Raw genomic sequence first — 20,233 nt, 5'->3', positions numbered from 1 at the left:
TGTCACTGGCCCATTTCCTTCCGTGCACACAATGAGTCAGTTAGGTACGATTAAAACAGTAGTTTTCAAACTTTTTCTTTCCACCCACATACCACCTTAAGCAATCCCTTATTAATTACAGAGCACCTATGGCATAGGGTATGTGAGTGGAAAGAAAAAGGTTGAGAACCACTGGCAAGGACAGGTAGGTATCTTACACATCACTATTGTCTAATTATCATCATTTGGAATAATACTCTGCTTTTCAGGTTTGTGTACCAAAAGATGATGACTTCACTTTTTCCACATTATATTCCATCAGCCATGTTCATACTCATTCAGCATGTTCATATATCCGTTTTAAGCCTCTTTACAGCTTTCTCTCTGCAATATTATATTAAAGGCATCACACATTGTACTGATTGGCATTTATAGGGAGCTAATTCTACAATACTGAACAGAAGAGTTCAAGGAAAAACTTTGTAAATTTCAGAGACTAAATAACCAGCTGACGAAACTAATAGATGGTCGTAAAAATTTGAATCTTGTTTGCCGGTGTTTCAAGATTTCTTTCCCTGAAGGTTTTGCTGATCTTGAATAAATTGGTTTAAATGAGCTTCTGATTCCATTTACATTTTTGCTTTTTTTTTTAAATTTCAGGAGATAACTTTTATGAAAATCAAATTGCAATTAGCTGTCATGTTTTTTTTCCATTTTTTGGTTTCTGTGATTTAAAACTTATTTGGAACTGATGACATTACTGATTTTGTCTTAAAGCAATTGACTCTGGAATATGAATCAACCATATAACCATATAACCATTTACGGAGCGGAAACAGCAACTTACTGTACTTGTACATGGCTATTAATTTACAATTCTTCCAAAATCATGGATTATTTTATTTGTCTTGAGTTTCATCTGCAATACTTTTAATGTGTTTTTGGAAGGACATTTCAGCTGCAATATATCAAGTTGAAGCCAATTTAAAATTTTTATCACATAATTTTTTATTTCTATTTATACTTAGGTATAATAATATATATTCACTGCCTTTTTCCTTCTGTCTTGATAGGTCACTGGCCTAGAGCTGCGCTTGAAATTTGAGTGATTGGGCCTCACTTTATTGGTAACTGAGTAAGTTCAATATTATCCTTTCAGAATTGTGCACTTTTTTTCCCAGACACTTCTGACGTCTTGTAAATGTCAGATTGGGTGAACTGAGCCTGTAGCAAAAGGAAATGCCTGTGGTTATTAGTGCAAGAAATTGTTTTGTTGGGATGCTTTAAAACAGTGTTAATACAATGTTGCAAATAGGGAGGATAGGAAAGAATAGTTTAACATAGAAGAAAGCTCCCGTCAGTGTCTGTCATATAGAGTGCAATAAGTTTCTCATGCATTAGACCTTTAGGCATGTTGTATAAATGAAATATGGTGATGTGGGCATATGGATCACTAGCCACATGCCTTCACTATTAATGCAGATACATACATTTGAATTGCATCATGTTAGCAGAGAATTTAAATTCAAGTAAGTAATGAATCTGAAATTAAAAACTGGTATAATTAACAGTAATCTTGAAAGTGGATTGGAGAACTTTACATTAGCTGTTTTTACACCGCAGGCGAGCAGTGTCCCTACTTTGTCCCAATGAAATTCTTGGGAATTCAGGATCTCCTGGGCCTTTCACTGCTGCCCAAATTCCCAGGAACTTACTGTGCTCAGCAACTTTCGGGGGTCCTGCCACCACCGATGACACGTTGTACACTCACAGGAGTAAGTAACTTCACCCCTCCCCATGCTTCGGTTGGTTGGTCACTAGCTCCCTCTCTCCCCCACTGGCCGCCAACCCATGCCCCCGCCCCCATCCCTGGCACGTCAAGTCGGCAGCACAATGTGGGATGAATGGCTGATATATTTTCCCATAATCCTTCATGCAGCTGGAACCGCTCTGGGAAATTCAGCTGCGAGAGGGATTATAGTAAATGAAGACAGCCATTCATCCTGCATTGTGCTGCCGTCATGACGTGCCGAAGTGGCCCGCTGTTTCAGGAGGTAGGTATCTTTTAATTTTAATTACCTACATGATGCAGCACGGAAGCGCTGACATCAGGAGGCTTCCCCACTTGGCCATTTGCCTTTTCACACCGCAGGGAGAGGGTGGTCCAGGAAAATTTCCTGGGGTCACAGCCCTACCTATGAAGTAGGGCCGCAGACCTGCTTAAAATTCCCAGGCCGACCTTTTCACACCGCAGGTTCACGGGAGGATTCCTGGGAAAATTTCCCGATAATCTTCATTTTACACTGTGGTGTGAAAAGGCCTATTATTTATGGGTAGTGATTGAATTGGCTAGGCATAACCACTTTGTTTTCTCTGGATTGTAAAATATGCATATAATGCACGTTATGTGTGCAAAAATACAGTACCTACATGGGAGGGAATGCAGAGATTCATGGTGGTTCACCAACACCATCTAGAGCAGATAGCAATACGAAATAAATACTGAGCTTCGCAGCAACACTCAGCTGAACTATGAGCATTTTTGAGCAGCTATATGTTTCCTGATGTAAACTGGGAAAAATAAGGTTCAGCAGGAATATTGATAACACATGCTCCAGTGTTGTGAAATTTATTCTAAGATGTAAACAGCCAACTTTCACAGTATCATGAGTCTCTGTTACCACAGAACCACTTCTTGAATGGCACGAACATAAATGAAGCTTAAGATGTCTCAGACTTACCACCCACTTCTGTCCATGAAAGACAGTGCTTAACTTCCTATTTTAAGAAAATATGTTGGGTTGGGTGACAGGAAAGGGGTTGGGGAAAGCACACAGTATTTTTGATGTTAACTGATGTAAACTTTCTTGAGACTAAGATGACCTATATCAAGAGATTTTTATTAAAAGATTGGATGGGAATAATTTTTGTAGTTTTTTTGATGGCCTTCTGTAATTCGAAACTGAGTAAAAATGTATATAGCTATTATTCATGTCTCAGTTGAAGTATATAGAACAATATATTTCTGCCTGCTTCAAGCCAATTCAGGTTGAACAGCCAGACATTAGGGTAATCTTCTGTCATCCTACAATTTATGTCAAAATCGACTTTTTTGACCAATTTAGCAATAATTGTTTATCTGAAATACATTTTTTTTTTGCTTTTGAAATATGTAAATATAAAACTGCACATCAATAGAACTTATAACAGCAGAGTACAGAAAGAGACCCTTTGACCCAAATGTTTGCACGGAACATGATGCCCAAATTAAGCCATCACTCTGCTGTTTGCACATGATACTTATCCATCACTCTATTCCCTGGATATTCAGGTGCATTTCTCAAAGCTTCTTTCGTATCTGCTTCCATCACTACCCCTGCAGTCTGTTCCAGGCAAATGTCACTTAGTACCAACTACCATTTGCCCCACACATCTTTAAACTTTCTTCCCTTCACCTTAAATGCAGATCCTCTGGTATGTCACAGTTCACAACTAGAATAAATGCACCAACAAAATGTAATGTCACAGAAGTGGCGTGAAGTAGGAACAACATTGATATTTTTCAGAAGTTTACAAAAAGATTCCAAATACCTTGTTTTATATGTTGACTTAATTACTTTCCCACCATCCCAGTGGATAATTATAGTTAATACAGTTAAAATTAATACATCACTGAAGAATTTAAATTGGAAATTTAAAGCTAAGCATATTGGAGTGTCATTAAAATTTTAGAAAGAAAACATGTAGTCCACATCTTGCACATGATTCCAGGCTAATGCTAACATCCCTAATTCTGAAATTATGTGAAGAGTTTAGCAAGCGACTCAGTTAAGAGCAGCAACCAATTGGCATTCAAAACCAACCTTGTCAGTTACTAAAAATGTATGATGCTCTCCACCATAAAAATTATGGCAAGAAAAAGCAGGCCATGCTTCATCACAGAAACAGCACCTTTGGCCCATGTGTCAGTGTCAAACACAATGCCCAAATCAAGCTAAAACTCTGCTCTTCCATGTGATAGATATCCCTCCATCCCCTTCATATTCATGTATAACCCTCTTAAATGCTACTGTTTTATCTGCTTCCACTACTCTTGGCAGCCAGTTCCAGGCACCCACAACTCTCTCTCTGTAAAAACAAATTGCCACTCACATCACCCTTGCATTTTCTCCCCCTTGCCTTGAACACATGCCCTCTAGCATGTGCAACAATTTTACCCTGTGGAAAATATTCTGACTCTCCACCCTGTCAAGGCCTCTCTTGATTTTATACAACTCTATCAGCCTCCTACACTCCAGAGAAAACAATGATGTCTAACCTCTCCCCATAACTCATACTTTCTAAATTAGGCAGTATTCTGGTAAATCTTTTCTGTACTGTTTTTAAAGCCTCCACATCCTTCCTGTAACGGGGCAACCAGAATTGTGCACAGTATTCCATGTGTGGTCTAATCAAAAAATTTATACAGCTACAACTGGATGGACTTCCTTACTTTTGTGTTCAATACCTCACTCAATGAAGCCAAGCATGCGATACACCTTCTTTACCACTCTATATACTTGGGTGGCTACTTTCAATGAGCTATAGATCTGGATCTCCCAGATCCCTGCTATTACCTTTGAGTTCCCAAATTGTAACATCCCACACTTGTCTGCATTAAATGCCATCTGCCGTTTCTCTGCCCATATCTGTAACTGATCTATCCCCCTACTCTCCAGCAGCAGTGGCCCAGGTTTGAATTTGGCACTGACTGTGAAGAGTTTGTACATTCTCCTTTAGCTGGTGGGTTTTCCCCGGGTGCTCTGGTTTCCTCCCACTCTTCAAAACATATGGAGCTATTGGTTAATTTGGGTGCAATTGGGCAGCAGGATTTTAAATGCCTGGAATTTGGTGTTATAAACATTTGAAATTTATATTCTGATGATCAAAATAAGTCACTAAGAAAGAATGTTCCCAACTGCATTTATGAAATTTTTTAATGGCATTTTCATTGATTTTGTAACATAACAGAATGGATTTTTAAAATGTAATTGACGTCATGTAAATGGTCTTACTGGAAATGCTATCATGCATAATACGGGTACATAATCTTTTATCCGACATTCTGAAAAACGAAACCTACAAAAACCAAACATTTTTTTCCCATGGATATTGCATTGGGTGCCAAACACGACCCGATGCAACCCACCCTCATCCAGAGCCGTGTCTCAGTGCTCCTACTAGTCAGTCGTGGCGGGAGTCTGAAGTCCCCGCTCCTGCCCGGGAGCCCGAAGCGACTTCTTCAATGTAGTTGGACGCCGGTCCCCGACACCTCCCAACTGTCACTGCCGGTCCCTGACTGTGGTGCCGCCCAAGGTCCCCGCTCCTGCCTGGGAGCCCGAGGTCTCTGCACCTGCCCGGGACCCCGATGTCACTGGAAAAAATCTATAAAAAGACTCTAACCTGAAGACGATGGTCATCATATTTTCAGGTGTTTAGCTTAGTTTGAGCCATTTTATATTTTAAGTTTTACTGTATGTTTTACTTAAAAATAAAAAAGTACTCTAGTAATTTTATGGTCTATCTTTATCTCACTTCATTTACCACCGCCCCCCTCCCCCATCCAGCGTGGCTGCAACACCCCCCCCCACTCCCGTCCAGCACCACTGCCACCCCCCATACCATCCAGCGCCACTGCAACCCCTTGTTCAGCAACTCCCCTCCCCATCCAGGGACCCTTCTAGTTGGTGTGTGTCTTTGTTTTCCAGGAATCTGAAATCAGTGTAATTACTTAATGTACCACCATTACTATTATTCTATTATCAGACAAATTCCAAATTCAGAAAAGATTATATACCTACTAGAGAGTATCATTACCTAAGTACTGTACTTACAACTCTCCTCTCACTATCTGCTACTCTCTTGCCAAATTGTTAGAATTCCATTGGTATATTCTCATACACAAATCTTGTATAAAAAAATGTGGTCATGCGTATTGCTCTCATGAGCTCTTTGATCTCTCTATTGAATGATTCATTATTGTCCTTTAAATTCTCTGCTTTAATTTTTCACCTCTGTGGTATTGTTTTTTGCAAGTTTCAATTAAGATTTTTCATCATCTCTAACTGACTCACCAATTCCCAGTATCCTAGGGGTCGAACTTTGTTTTTCCCCCCCATCTTTTTAATGCTGCGCCCTGTGTTTGCATCTGTCAAATCACTAGGTCCTCTCCTACATATGGATTTGCCTTTCTATCATTCCCAAAGCTATCGCTAACGACTCTAAATCCTTGTTAAATATCATGTTGTGAGACTCTACTGGGATCTTGCAGAGAACAGAAAATTCAGTTAGGAATTTATTTTATACAATTCATCTTCAACTTATTTTCATTTATTAATTCCTTCTTGGTTTCTGTGGAACATTAAATGATTATCAGTAAGAAGCTAGAAGGTAACTGTGCATGTTTAGCAAGTTATTAGCTATTTTGAGTTTTTAAAAAAATAGTATGTAACCACCTGCTCTTTGTTAAAACTATAGAACACGACAGGCTCTTTGGTCCATCCAGTTATTCTGCCTCATCTCACTGATCTGCACCTGGACCATAGCTCTCCATACCCCCCCCCCCCCAACCATGTACCTATCCAAATTTTTGTTATATGTCAAAATCGATCCCACATTTATTACTTCATTTGGTAGCTTGTTCCACACTCATGCATGACGAGGTTTCCCCTAATATTCACGTTTAAACATTTCACCTTTCACCCTTCACCCATGTCCTTTAGTTCTTGTCTCATCTAACCTCAGTTGCAAAAAGCATCCTTGTCTTTATCTATACCCTTTATAATTTTGTCTATCAAATATCATCTCATTCTCCAATGGTCAAGGGAAGAAAAGACCTAACCTGTTTAACACCTCTGTGTAACTCAGTTCCTCAAGTCCTGGCAACATCCTTGTAAATCTTCACTGTGCTTCAACTCCTTTGTTAAATGGCTAAAATTGGGAAGCCAGCGTTTTGCAAGATTTGCTTGCAAAATTTTTGAAGGGCTTCGGCTTGAAATGTTGACCATTCTTTTTCTCCCACTGATACTGTTTGACCCACTGGAAGGTCGTCCTTCCAGCAGATTGTGTTTAGTGTTTTGCATTTTCTGTTTATGAAGCAAGGGCCTATTGCTGAATCACCCCATGTGAACGAAAAACATACAATTCACTGTGCCTCAAATCAACAAGGAATATTTACCAAGTTTACTGTTTGCATTTCACAATATTCAAATCAAAATATAAATGTGGAAGACTGCAAAATATAAAAGCAAGATTTAAAATTTTGGCTGTTGCACTTCTCACCTTTTTTCAGGCATTGTGTATAATAAGACATTGCCAAAATTTTGCTGGAATGTATTTGTAAGGTTGAGTTTTTTTTTCTCTCCTTCAGCCCAACAATTATGTCCTGGCTAATATTTATCTTTCAAATATCAGTACTGAAACATAGCAATTGCTTGTAACAGATGTTACAGTGTGCAAATGACCTGTTATTGCACTTCAACGAGCACTTATTTTGGCTGTAAAGCACTTTGTAACATCCCAAAATTGTGAAATGGTGTTAAATAAACTTTTTTTTAGATTGCTGGAATGCAACCAGATAAAGATGATGAGAGCCAAACTAGGCATATGCTACCTTGGTAAATAATTGCTAATTTTTTTTTTAGAGATTGAGAAAGATATCAGAGAAGGATTGAAGTTACATTGATTATAGAAAGAGAAAAAAATGGATACACAGTTGAAAGTAAAATATAATAAAATAAAAATAAATCAGATTCAAAAGATAATAGTGATGAGAAGGGACTTAATCCTTAAATAGTCCTTTTTTGGGGCATGGAAGTTGATTGGCTTTCCACTAGCAATGATACCTGAATGTCAGGAGTAGCTTTATTACTAGTATTTGAGCTTGTGAGTTTAAGTTTTAAAAAAATTCTTCATACCCAACTTTGTTATTAATGCCCTCAAAAACGACTCTGGAAATAAACCTGCAGCAGTTGCTTGTTTAAGTACATCTGGATATACAGGAAGTAACAAATCCTAAAATTCTTGATAAAATTCCATGGTAAATCCATCTTCACCAGGTGATTTCCCAGTAGGTATAGATTACATTGCCTCCTTAAGTTCCAAGTCGGTAAATGGACCATCCAATTCCCTAATATCCACATCACTTAACAAAGGTACATTTAAATTTGCCAAAAAAGATTCAGTCGGATCCATATCATGAACCCCTTCAGATGTATACAAATCCTGATAAAATGTATGAAATTATTGTTAATTTCCTGTGGTTTATAAGTTATCTCTGAATTTTTCCTAACTGCATTGATTGTTCTAGATATTTGTTCAGTCTTCAACTGCCAGGCTAAAACTTTATGAGTTCGCTCGCCCAGCTCATAGTAACGTTGTTTGAATCGTTGTATCATTTTTTTGTAATTATAAGTTTGCATAGTATTATAACATACCTTCAATTTAGATAATTGTACCTTATTATCCTCTGTTGAATTTTTCTGAAATTTCTTCTCTAATATTGCAATTTCTTTTTCAAAATTCTGACTTTCCTCCATGTATTGTTTCTTCACTCGCTGTATAACTAATGATCTGACCCCTCAAATATGCCTTAAAAGCATCCCATAAAGTAAACTTACTCTGAACTAACCTTCATTTATTTCTAAAAAAAAGCTGATTTGATCTCTAACAAATTTATTAAATTCAGGCTTCTTTAACAATATTTCATTAAATCTCCAACAGTAAGTAATTTTTGCCACCTCAGCTCCACTACATGAAATTAACAATAGTGAGTGATCGGACAAAATCCTGCTCTTATATTCAGCACGACTAATTCTACCTTGCAAATGTGCTGATACCAAAAAGAAGTTGATTCTTGAGAATGAATCATGATGGGCAGAATGAAATGAAAAACCTTTTTTAGTCAGATTCATCCGCCTCCATATTTCCACTAAATTTAAGTCTCCCATCAACTCAGATATTCTTTTATCCATTTTAGTTTTCTTCACAGTTTTTGGAGATTTATCCAATAATGGATCCAAGCAACAATTAAAATCTCCTCCTACTATAATATTATCATTTGATTGGTTCAAATTCAAAAATGTATCCGTAACAAATTCTGCATCATTTTCATTCAGTGCATATACATTCATCAAGGTCCAAGCTTCTGAAAGTATTTTACAATTAACCTTCAACACTCTAGTTGCATTAACAGAAAAAGATTCCAAAGTAAAAGGTACTTTTTTATGTATCAAAATTGCTACTCTTTGAGCTTTGGAGTTAAAAGAAGATAAGGGGGTCGAGTTCAAGGAGCTGGAAGTTGTTGAGGGTGGGTTAGGTGGGAGGAGGGGGGTAGTAGGGATTTTAATTTTGTTTGATTAGTTTGTATATGTTTATTTTGCAAAATTCTTAAATAAAATTATCAAAAATAAAATCCCAACTTTGTAAAGTAATTAGGAGGTTGAGAGCAGACTGCTGCTTTTACAAGAATAATATGAAGAAAACATTTTGTCTAGCAACATGGTCATTCATACGGGGAGTACATGTTTACTTGAAATTCACAGATGCTTGTATATTGTTGATAGCAAATGCTATATAACTTACTGTAATGTTGCCAGCAAAATCTAGAGGAAGAATATAATGAAAGAATTTCAAATTTATTGCCAGAGTACATACATGGCATCACATACAACCCTGAGATTCTTTACAATATAGAACCAGTGGATGAAGTCTAACAACTTCCAAACACACTGGAGTTAAAATTAATGCCAAGGCGAGGGAAAAAAAACAATAGTGTTAAGTCCTCCTGTTTTGTGTACACGGTTTAAGCTACTTATGGAGATTTGGCTTTTAAGGTTGGCATTTTATGATATGCAGGAAGTGCAGAGGCTGTAGCTCAACATTTGTGAAGAGCACTAGTCCAGTAGTGTAAATTAGGAATCCAGTTACCAAAACAATGGTTGGGAAATAATTCCTTAAATTTTTTTAATGAGAAACAGAAGAGCTTCTCTGAATCTGTGGGTGTAGAGATACACCTTCTGCTCCTCCTTCCCACCCACCCCAGAACATGTCTTAATTTACCTTGCCATCTGGCAAGCATGTAGGCTACCTCATTGTTTCCTAAACCCACACTGTCCAGTTCTACCTCCTATCCCAGATCCACAAACCCCAATTGTACTGGCATGCCTACTGTTTCCGCATGTTCCTGTCCCACAAAATTGGTATCTGTTTACCTCGTTTTGTTCCCCCAGTCCAGTCACTCCCCACCTATATTCGCTATACTTCACATGCCCTTCATCACTTCAACAACTTCCAGTTCCTTGAACTCGACCACTTTACCATGGACATCTAATCCCTATGCCTTTCCACCTCTCATACTGAAGGTCTCAAAGCTCCTTGTTTCTTTCTCAGCAATAGACCCTTTCACCTCCACCTTCCCCTAGCTGGCACAACTTGACAATGCCCTTCATAACTTTTCCTGTGACTTATCCCACTTTCTCCAAGTCATGGAGTAGCTTTGCCTGCCTTTTTGTGGGCTACATGGAGCAGTCCATACTACAAACCTACATAGGCAGGGTCCCTCAACTCTTCCTCCACTATATCGATGTCTACTTTGATGGTGTCTCATGCGCTATGATGAACTCATCGACTTTATCCACTTTGCTGCCAACTTCCACTCAATCTCAAATTCAATTGGTCCATCTCTAGCAGCATAGTTCCCTTTCTCGATCTCTTTCTCCATCTCAGGAGACGAAGTCTTGACAGACATCTTCTACCAATCCACCAACTCCCACAGTTACCTTGACTACACTTCTTCACACCCTGTCCCTGTAAGGATTCCATTCCATTCTCTCAATTCCTTTGTCTCCGTCACATATGCACCCAAGGCAGTGACTTCCATGCCAGATCATCAGGGATGTCCTCCTTCTTCAAACAACATGGCTTCCCCTCAACCACCATCAACTTGGCCCTCTCTCACGTATCATCCATTACCTGAACATCTGCCCTGGCCTCCTTTGCCCCCAAGCACAACAACGACAGGATTCCCTTTGTCATCACTGACCACCCCACTAGCCACTGCATCCAAAGTATCCTCCTCCGCTGTTTCTGCCATCTACTCCAATTGCCACCTCCCTCATCACCATTTGGGGCCCCAAACAGTTTTTCCAAGTGATTGAACACCACTTGAGAATATGCAGGGGTCATCTACTGTGTCTGGTGCTCCTGTTGTGGTTTCCTCTACATCGGGAGACGGGACTCAGATTGGGAGAACACTTCATTGAGCACCTCGGTTCAGTCTGCTGCAATAGCGGGAATCACCCAGTGGCCACCCATTTCAATTCTCCACATCATTCCTTTGCTGACATCTGTCCATGGACTCATGCACTGGTGGACTGAGACCACCTGCAAATTAGAGGAATAACACCTCATATTCCGTCTAGACACCCTCCAACCAGATAGCATTAGCATCAACTCTGATTTCCATTAATCTATCCCCCCCCACCCCATCTTTCCCTATGTCTCCTTTCCTCTAGCTCTGTCTCTCTCTTCCCCTTTCCCTTTATCTCTTTTACCCCAGCTGTGCATTCACAGAGCAAACAGCCCCCTCCTCCAATCAATTCTCACTTTTCCTCTCTCCTGGTCTCCTCTCCATATCAAATTAACTCCTTTTGACTGTTGGTCTATACTTTTAATTCAGCCTACTTGTTACTTATACCTTGTTTCATCCCTGAAATGTCAGTAATATATCTTTACCGCTTATGAATGCTGTGAGGCCTGCTGGGTTCCTCCAGTATTTCTGTGTTTTTACTACAATCGCGTGCCTACTGCCTATGTCTTGGAGATGGAGATCATAGGTTTGGAAAGTGCTTTGTCCCTGATGACCCTAAGCTTTGTAAGTGTTTCATTTTTACTTCAGGCTGACATTAATATCTAGATTAAATGGATGTATATGTGATGGCTTGACCAGCATTTTTACTAATGTGAATGGTTCACAGGCCTTTCAGGTAAATATGGAGCAAGGCTGAAATCTAACCCTGTTCTTATTCTAACCAAAGCAAGATACTGAAAATTCAAATAAAAACAGAGCATGCTGGAAATGCTCCACAGTCTTAAGATAAAAACATCTCAATGGGTGTTTATCAAAATGTTGTATAAAGGCCTCTTGGTAAATATCATGTTAGCTTTGAGTGAAGAAAAAAATTATAATGGTGGAGGACGTACCTTACACAAGGGGATGATTCTGGATGTTGGAGATTGATTATTTAAAACTCAGTTCATTACTGTAGGAAATCCTCAGAGCAGTTGGCTGTCTGAGATATCTTCAGTTAATTCATCAACGACATCCCATCACAAAGTAGGAATCTGGAATGAAAATAATAAAACAAACCCCTACAGATGCGGAAATCTAAAATAAAAAGAGAAATATCTGGAAATTGTCAACAGGTCAGTTCCATGACTAAATGTTGGCCCTGTTTCTCTTCCCACAGATGTACATGATCTGCTGAATATTTCCAGCATTTTCTGTAAAAGTGGGGATTTTGCGTCTCCTACAATAAAGCAGTGTTGATAACAGATCTTTCATCTAATTGTGTCTTTCAATTTAGTGATGATTTTACAATTGACTGTCCTGCTAAAGGGAAGATGACCTGCTTCCACTGTGGTTTTGTGGCTTCTGAGGTGACAGTTGAACCTAGTGTGGAACCTCGGATTTTGAGTAGGAAGTAGGTACTGAGGTGATGCATTCACCTGCCATTTATGATAGGCTTTTCAGTGCACTCAACATTACCTTGAGATTCTGACTGCCATACTGAATGTTCCTTCTCTGTTTTGAGTGGTCATAGGCAAAACATACCTACGTACCATTGGGATGTTGCACTTTCTGGAGGTGGTTTTAGCCATAAACCTATATAAACCTGCTTAAAAATTAAAACTTCCCTACCTCATAATCCTCTATTTTTCTTTAATCACCTGCCTGTGAGTCTTTTAAATATCCCTATTGTTCCAGCCTCCAACATCCCAACCCTGCCCTGGCAAAGCATTCCAAGCATGCACTACTCTCTTTGTTAAAAAAAGAGACGATTTCCTAAACTTTCCTCTCCTCACCTTGTACAGATGTCCTCAGCTGTTTGCGACTCTTGCCCCAGTAAAAGGCAGCTGGCTGTCCTCTCTATCTGTGCCTCTCATAATCTTGTAGACCTCTATTAAGTCACCTCCCATCCTTCTTTGCTCCAAAGAGAAGCGTCCTATCTCTGCTAACCTTGCCTCGTGCTCCAATCCAGGCAATATCCTGGTAAATCTCCTTTGCACCCACTCCATAACTTCTATATCCTTCCTGTAATGAGGTGATCAGAACTGAACACATTATTCAAAGTGAGGTCTAACCAGAGTTTCATAGAGCTGCCAACATTACCACTTGACTCAAACTTAATCCCCAACTAATGCTTAAGCCTTCTTAACTATCCTATCAAAATGTGCCTCTGTTTTTACACATTGTTTATTAACATATACTCCTTCTTCAAGTTCGACCTTCCAAAATGCATCACTTCACACTTATAATTGAACTCTATCTGCCGTTTTTCCACACAACTTTGCATCTTGGCTATATTGCAACCTACGACATCCTTCTACACTATCCACAACACCTTAAACCTTTGTGTCATCTGCAAACTTCCTAACCATACCTCTACCTCTTTAAACAGGTCATTTATAAAAATCACCAAGAGCAGGGGTCCCTGAATATATTTATGTGGAACTCCCCTATCACTGGTGTTCCACCCACTGCTTTCTGTGGCAAGCCAATTTTGAATCCGCACAGCCAAGCTTCCATGGATCCCATGCCTCTTGACTTTCTGAATGAGTCTACCATAAGCAATCTTGTCAAATGCCTTACTAAAATCCATAAACACCCTACCTTCATTAATTTCTTTTGTTACTTCCTCATAAAACCCAATTAGTTCATGAGACATGACCTACCCCTCACAAAGCCATGCTAACTATGTCTGAGAAGGCTATAATTCTCTAAATGCTCTTAAATCCTGTCCCTATGACTTGAAAATAATTCAATTTACAAATAGCATACAGCACTCAATGATTTATTACCTTATTTTGCCTATAGTTGTGGTATTCCATTACTATTGCTGTAAATGAGAAAGAAGAAATGTATCCATGTTTGTTCAGGTGGAAATATCTGTGAACTGGAAAGATGCTAATTTAGGTTCCTAGGTGAAATTGCTGTTCAATAATAAATGATAGAGGATTTTACAACTGCATTCTGTTTATATCATGTTGACAACACCTGCCAATTTTTATATTTGGGAAAAGAATATTGCCAGGCTGTATTGTAGTAGGAATTGTAAAGAAAATCTTATTTATTTATTTGTACTTTCTAATCTCCATTATATGATAATGAGTTGATTATACAATGCACATATGTCCACCCTATTAGTGCAGTGCCCCTTCCAATCCACGTTGGCCAGTTCCCCTCTCATGCCACAGTAATGCCCTTTACTCCACTGAAATACATACCTGACTTTAGTTTCTCCTTGTTAAATTTTAAATTTAGCTCACTCCTATAGTGATCACTGCCTCCTAATGGTTCCTTTACCCTAAACTCTCTAATTATACCAGTCATCAATCTCATAGCCTATGGAAGGAAGCTATTTCCCAGCCTGGTTGTCTAGATTGTGTACGTCCTTCCTGATGGTAAAAGATTAAAGATACCGATGGTAGGGGGTCCTCAATAATTCTTTAAGCCCTATTTAAGCAACATTCCCACTGAATGTAGTCAATAGAGGAAAAGGAGACAACAGTGATCTTTTTGGCCATTTTACAGATCGTCTGTATTGACTTTGCAGCTTCTGTACCACTCAATGACACAGCCATACTCTCAATTGTGCTCCTTTACATTGATATCAAGAATGTGGCTAAAAGCCTTGCCACCTCAACCTCCTTAAGAAGTGTAGGTGCTGCTGTTCCTCCTGATTAACGAGGAGGTGCTGTGGGTCCACAATAGGTCATCCATTATATGTGCATCTAGGAACTTTGTACTCTCTCTCCACAACAGAACATTTGATGTGTAGTGAAGAGTGGTTGACCTTCATCCTCCTAAAGTGCACAAGCTCTTGTGCCTTCTTAGGCAAACTTAGTTGACTTGAGACTCAGGTTATTGATTTCCTATTATTTGACGAGCCTCCAACCTCCTCTCTATAAGCCAACTCATCATTGTTGCTGATAAGTCCAACTACTGGAATGTAATAAAACTGACCCAAAGCAAAGCAGAGTGTGAACGAACCCTTTAGTGCAATGTGTCAGGAACAACTAACTGCCATCCATTTTCTGTTACACTACATTAATCCAATTGTAAAAATTATTACATTTTTGTTATTTCTCCCAGATTTGACCTCTCTGACATTCTAGGAACAATTTACAATTAACTTGCCAACCAACTTGTCTTTAGGATGGGGGGAGGAAACTGGAGCTCTGGTGCTGTGAGGCAGCAGTTTTATTATTGGCGCCACGATCAGACTACATTTGTTGAAGTATAAAGCCAATAAATTATTTAGACATTCATGTAAATCTTTAAAATACTACTATTGAGAGGAAAATTCTGTGTTGGGATAAGAGTGGGTAGTAAACAAACAGAAGTCTTGTTAAAATATGCAGTTTGGAGTTTGTGACATCAATAACATCTTGATGGTACTACAATTAGTCCAGTTTTAACATCTGATTAATATTAATAAGTGAGAAAGACCAATTCCTGTGGTATTTAAAGCAACTCACTAAAGTAAAATGTTTGGTTTGTTTTGAGAGTTGAAGGAGCGTTTTTGAAAATTTTCTGGCTAAAATTGTTGATATTTTTGAACATATTTTTGGGACATGGAACTGTTGAATCATGTGCTGATAATTGGCTTCCCATTCTGGATACTAGGTATATTTGAATTCATCAGTTTGTATTTCATTTTTTTCCCCCAAAATTTTTCATTCTTGGATCAAAATGAAGTTCTAGTTCTATTTAGGAAGTAATTTGAACTGGATTTTTCTCTGATATTTGAAACAAAAAGAAATGTAGAAAACAAGGAGTAGAAATAAGCTATTTAACACTTCAACCTTACTCTTTGATTGAAGCATCAGCACCTCTACTTCCTCAAGAGTTTGCAGAGGTTTGGTACGACACAAGAAAGCCTGCCTAATTTCTACAGAGGAATGGTGGAAAGTGTGCTGACTGGCTGCATCACAGTCTTATATGAGGACACCAATATCCCTGAGGGTAAAGCCCTCCAAAAGGTAGTGGACACAGCCCAGGACATCACAGGCAAAATCCTCCCCACTATTGAGTACATCTACAGGGAATGCTGCCATCAGAGAGCAGCAGCAATCATCAAAGACCCCCACCACCCAGCACATCCTCTGTTCTTGCTGCTACCATCAGGAAAGAGGTATAGGTGCCACACAACTCACACCACCAGGTTCAAGAACAGTTGTTACCCTCCACCATTAGACTCCTCAACAACAAGCTCAATCAGAGACTCATTTAAGGACTCTTACTTGTGCACCTTATTGATTTTCTTTTGTTTTCTCTATATTGCACAGTCAGTTTGTTTACATTTGTTATCTGTTTACAGTTCTTTGTTTACATGTTCAGTCATAATTCTAGCGTGCCTATGGGATGAAGAATCTCAGGGTGGTATGTGATGTACTCACAATAAATCTGAAATCTCTATGCAATTATGGATAATGCAACATCTTAATATAGTATTCACACATACTCCCTTAAACAGCTGATGCCTTTTGAGCCCAGAAATCTGTCATCTCTTTCTTAAATATATGCTTGACTTCATGTTCTTCTATTACTGACAATTCCACAAGTTCGCCAATCTTTGAATGTAGAAATTTCTTCTATTTAAATTTTACATATCTTAATCCAACTCTTGAGACTATAACCCCTGGATCTGGACAGTCATCTGTAAGAACTGTATTCAGACTTTTGAGCTCTTTCAAAATTGTGTCTGTATCAGTGACATTTTGTCTCTTTTGTCTAAACACCACTAAATAGAGGGTGAGTCCAAGCAATCTCTACTCATGATTGTCCTGCTATCCCAGCTGTTTCAGAAACTCGAAGTGACTTGCCTCAATACTGTCAATGCACAAAAAATAAATTGACTGTGTGTCACTTTCTGTAGGCTTTGATTTTCATTGTTATCTAGTGTTTCGGGTTTAAAATGTCTCCAATGGTAATTCAGTAGCTCAATTGTAGCGCTCTCCCTTACAGATCCTAGATCTATTCTGAGTTAACCTTACCTGGAACGCTGCAGTTATCCCCAGTTTTCCCAGACCAAGAGAAACACAATTGTTCAGGTTCCCTTTCTGAAATCTGTTCATGGATCTTGATGTCATTCCATTCAGCTCTGGAACTCTCATAGAAAAACAACTGGCACAAGAAACAATTATTTGCAAACATTAATGGTATAATGGCCATGAAACTGTACATATAACTAGTGAATTGTTTCACTAATACTAATTAGTGATGTATTACATTGGTTACCCAAACAGTTCAAACTCCATCCAGGTAGTTGGGTGATTTGAATTGAAATAATTAAGTACCGGCATTTAAAAAAATACTTTCTACAAGTTTTTGCATAGGTTTCAGACAATTTTAGAGTACAGGGAATTGTGGATAATAAATTAGCATGTTTTTAGAAATGATGAACAAAAACAAAGAAATAAATAGAATATTCTCAGATTAGGAGGAGGCTATGATTTACGGGGAACCACAAAGAAGGTGTTTGGGCCTATCTATTCGCAACCATTTGGTTTAGTGGCCAAAAGTGACATTTCCAAGTTTGCTGAATATGCAAATCAAAGTGGTAATTTATGACTAATGATGAAAACCCTATGGGAGAGCTGCTCCTATCATCTGGTGTTAAAGAGCTGATCCTTCTACCGCCTGAGTGAATTCACCTCTGTAGTTCTGACTGCAGCCTACATCCCTCCACAGGTTGACGATAAGCTAGCGAACAAACATCACGTAGTGCAGCCTGATGTCTTCCCAGTCATTGTGACAAACTTCAACCTGTTCAGCATAAAGAAGGTCTTCCCAAGTTACCAGCAACACAGCTCCTGCAACACTGGGCAATCGAACATTCTTAAACATTGCTACGGTACCAACAAGGGTGCACACTGTTCCATTCCAAGCTCCCACTTTGGAAAGTCAGACCACTTTGCTGAGCTGCTCCTTCCTGCATACAGATAGAAGCTGAGCTGCATAGAACTATCAGTGAAGACTGTAAAGAGATGGATTGGAGAGCAGAAGGGCACCTTTGTGACTGTCTGGAATTGGTGAACTAAGTAACAGTTAAGGATATGCTACTATGGTTACTGACTTTGTGAGACTGAGGAGAACAAAACCTTCAGCAGCTGAATCTTTGGAGATTGTCCAGGCTAGATGATGTGCCTAGCTAGGTCCTTAAGATTGAAACCTATGTGAATCAATTGGCTGGAGTAGTTGTTGAGAACATCACCTCTCACTACAGCTGACAGAGGTTCACACTTGCTTTAAAAAGGCATCCATCATTCCAGTACCTGAGAAGAGCAAGGTGACTATTGGCTGGTGATGTCTACTGTGATGATGTTCTTTGAGATGTTGCCCATGAAGCAAATCACCTACTATCTCAGGTATGATCTGGACCCATGTCAATTTGCCTTTTGCCACATGAAGTCACAACAGATGCTATCTCGCTGGTTAGACCACTAGACCACAGGAACACCTATATCAGGCTGTTGTTCATTGACTGCAACTTGGTGAAAATTCATGATTAAGCTAAAAGACCTGGGAGTCTTGTCAGTCCCTCTACACCTGGATCCATGACTTCCTCATTGGTAGACCCCAATCAGTGCATATCAGCAATATCACCTCTTCTCTGATCGTCAATGCAGGGGCACCCCAAGACTCTACTCTATTCTTTGTACACCCATGGCCCATAACTGCATAGCCACATTCTGTTCCTACTCGATCTACAAATTTACTGACGACACTACTGTTGGTGGCTGACTAACTGCAGAGTATGAATCAGAAAACAGATTGGAGATCGAGTGTCTGGTTGAGTGATGCCAAAACACCAATCTTGCTGTCAATGTCACCAGGACTATTGTTGATTTTTGGAAGTAGAGGCCTGGGGACCACACATTTGTCTGCAGTATGGAAAGAAGGCGAAGAGTCAGAATATTCTACCTGGGAGTCGCTATAGAGCTTTCCTGAACCCAGCATGTCAAGAAGGCACACCACTGCCTCTAATTTTTTTTATATATAAGGAGTTAGAGGAGATTTTTCAAACTTCTAGAGGTGCACTTTGAAAAAAATGGTGGCTTGTGCTTATTTTCTATACAGGAAAACCAAAATAATTGTTTCCATGTTGTATGTACGATGCTGGTTCCTTTAGGCTCTAGAACCTTTGTAAAGTAAATCTCTCTGGGACTGTGTCTGGGAAAGTACCCTCCAATTCTTATTTGGTATTGGTGCCTAAATTTGTACCATTCTGCTTGTGCATGAATCACAAAAAATTGGTGCGTAGGTGTAATAGGTAATCAAGAAGGCAACTGGAATGTTGGCCTTCATAGCTGGAGTGATTTAATTTAAAAGCAAGAGGCTTTGCTGCAACTGTGCAGGGTACTGGTGAGCCTGCAACTGGAGAACTGGGTACAATTCTGGCATCCCACTTGAGAAAAGGTGTACTGACTTTGGAGATGTGGCAGAGGATGTACACTAGGTTGATTCCCAGACATGAGGGGTTACCATTATCAGGAAAGATCGAGTTTTCTGGAACGATACTCATTGGAATTCAGAACAGTGAGAGGAGATTTTGTAGAAACATTTAAAATTATGAAAGGGATAGGTAAGAAAGTTTTTTCCACTGGTACAACTAGGGGACATTGCCTCAAGATTTGGCGGGGGGGGGGGTGGTTTGTGTGGTGGGTGGGTAGATTCAGAATCAAAATAAGAATTCATTGGCATGAACACGTCATGAAATTTGTTGTGATGTTCACAGTGTAAACATTTATATAAACCACCTTAAACAATAAATAGAAATAGAGCAAGAAAAAGAAAAAGTCAAACTAAGGCAGTGTCTGTGGTTCATTCAGGAATCTGATGGCAGAGGGGAAGAAGCTGTCCTTGTGCCACTGAGTGCTCGCCTTCAGTCTCCTGTACCTTTTCTCCAGTGATAGCACAGTGAAGAGGGCA

General features: G+C 39.2%; 1 protein-coding gene across 6 annotated transcripts in view; it reads left to right on the top strand.

The window, feature by feature from the left end:
- Positions 1-20,233, top strand: part of LOC138739520 (F-box-like/WD repeat-containing protein TBL1X) — a 469,684-nt gene that overhangs the window by 129,648 nt on the left and 319,803 nt on the right. For all 6 annotated transcript variants that reach the window (XM_069891762.1, XM_069891761.1, XM_069891765.1 and 3 more), the window contains one exon: positions 1,053-1,114. The gene's annotated coding sequence lies outside the window, so the exon portion shown is untranslated. The remainder of the gene's footprint in view (positions 1-1,052; positions 1,115-20,233) is intronic.

Source organism: Narcine bancroftii, chromosome 7 (assembly GCF_036971445.1).
Source record: "Narcine bancroftii isolate sNarBan1 chromosome 7, sNarBan1.hap1, whole genome shotgun sequence".
NCBI classification, from domain to species: domain Eukaryota; kingdom Metazoa; phylum Chordata; class Chondrichthyes; order Torpediniformes; family Narcinidae; genus Narcine; species Narcine bancroftii.
Note: the sequence above shows the minus strand (reverse complement) of the source record. Positions and strands in the feature narration are given on the sequence as shown.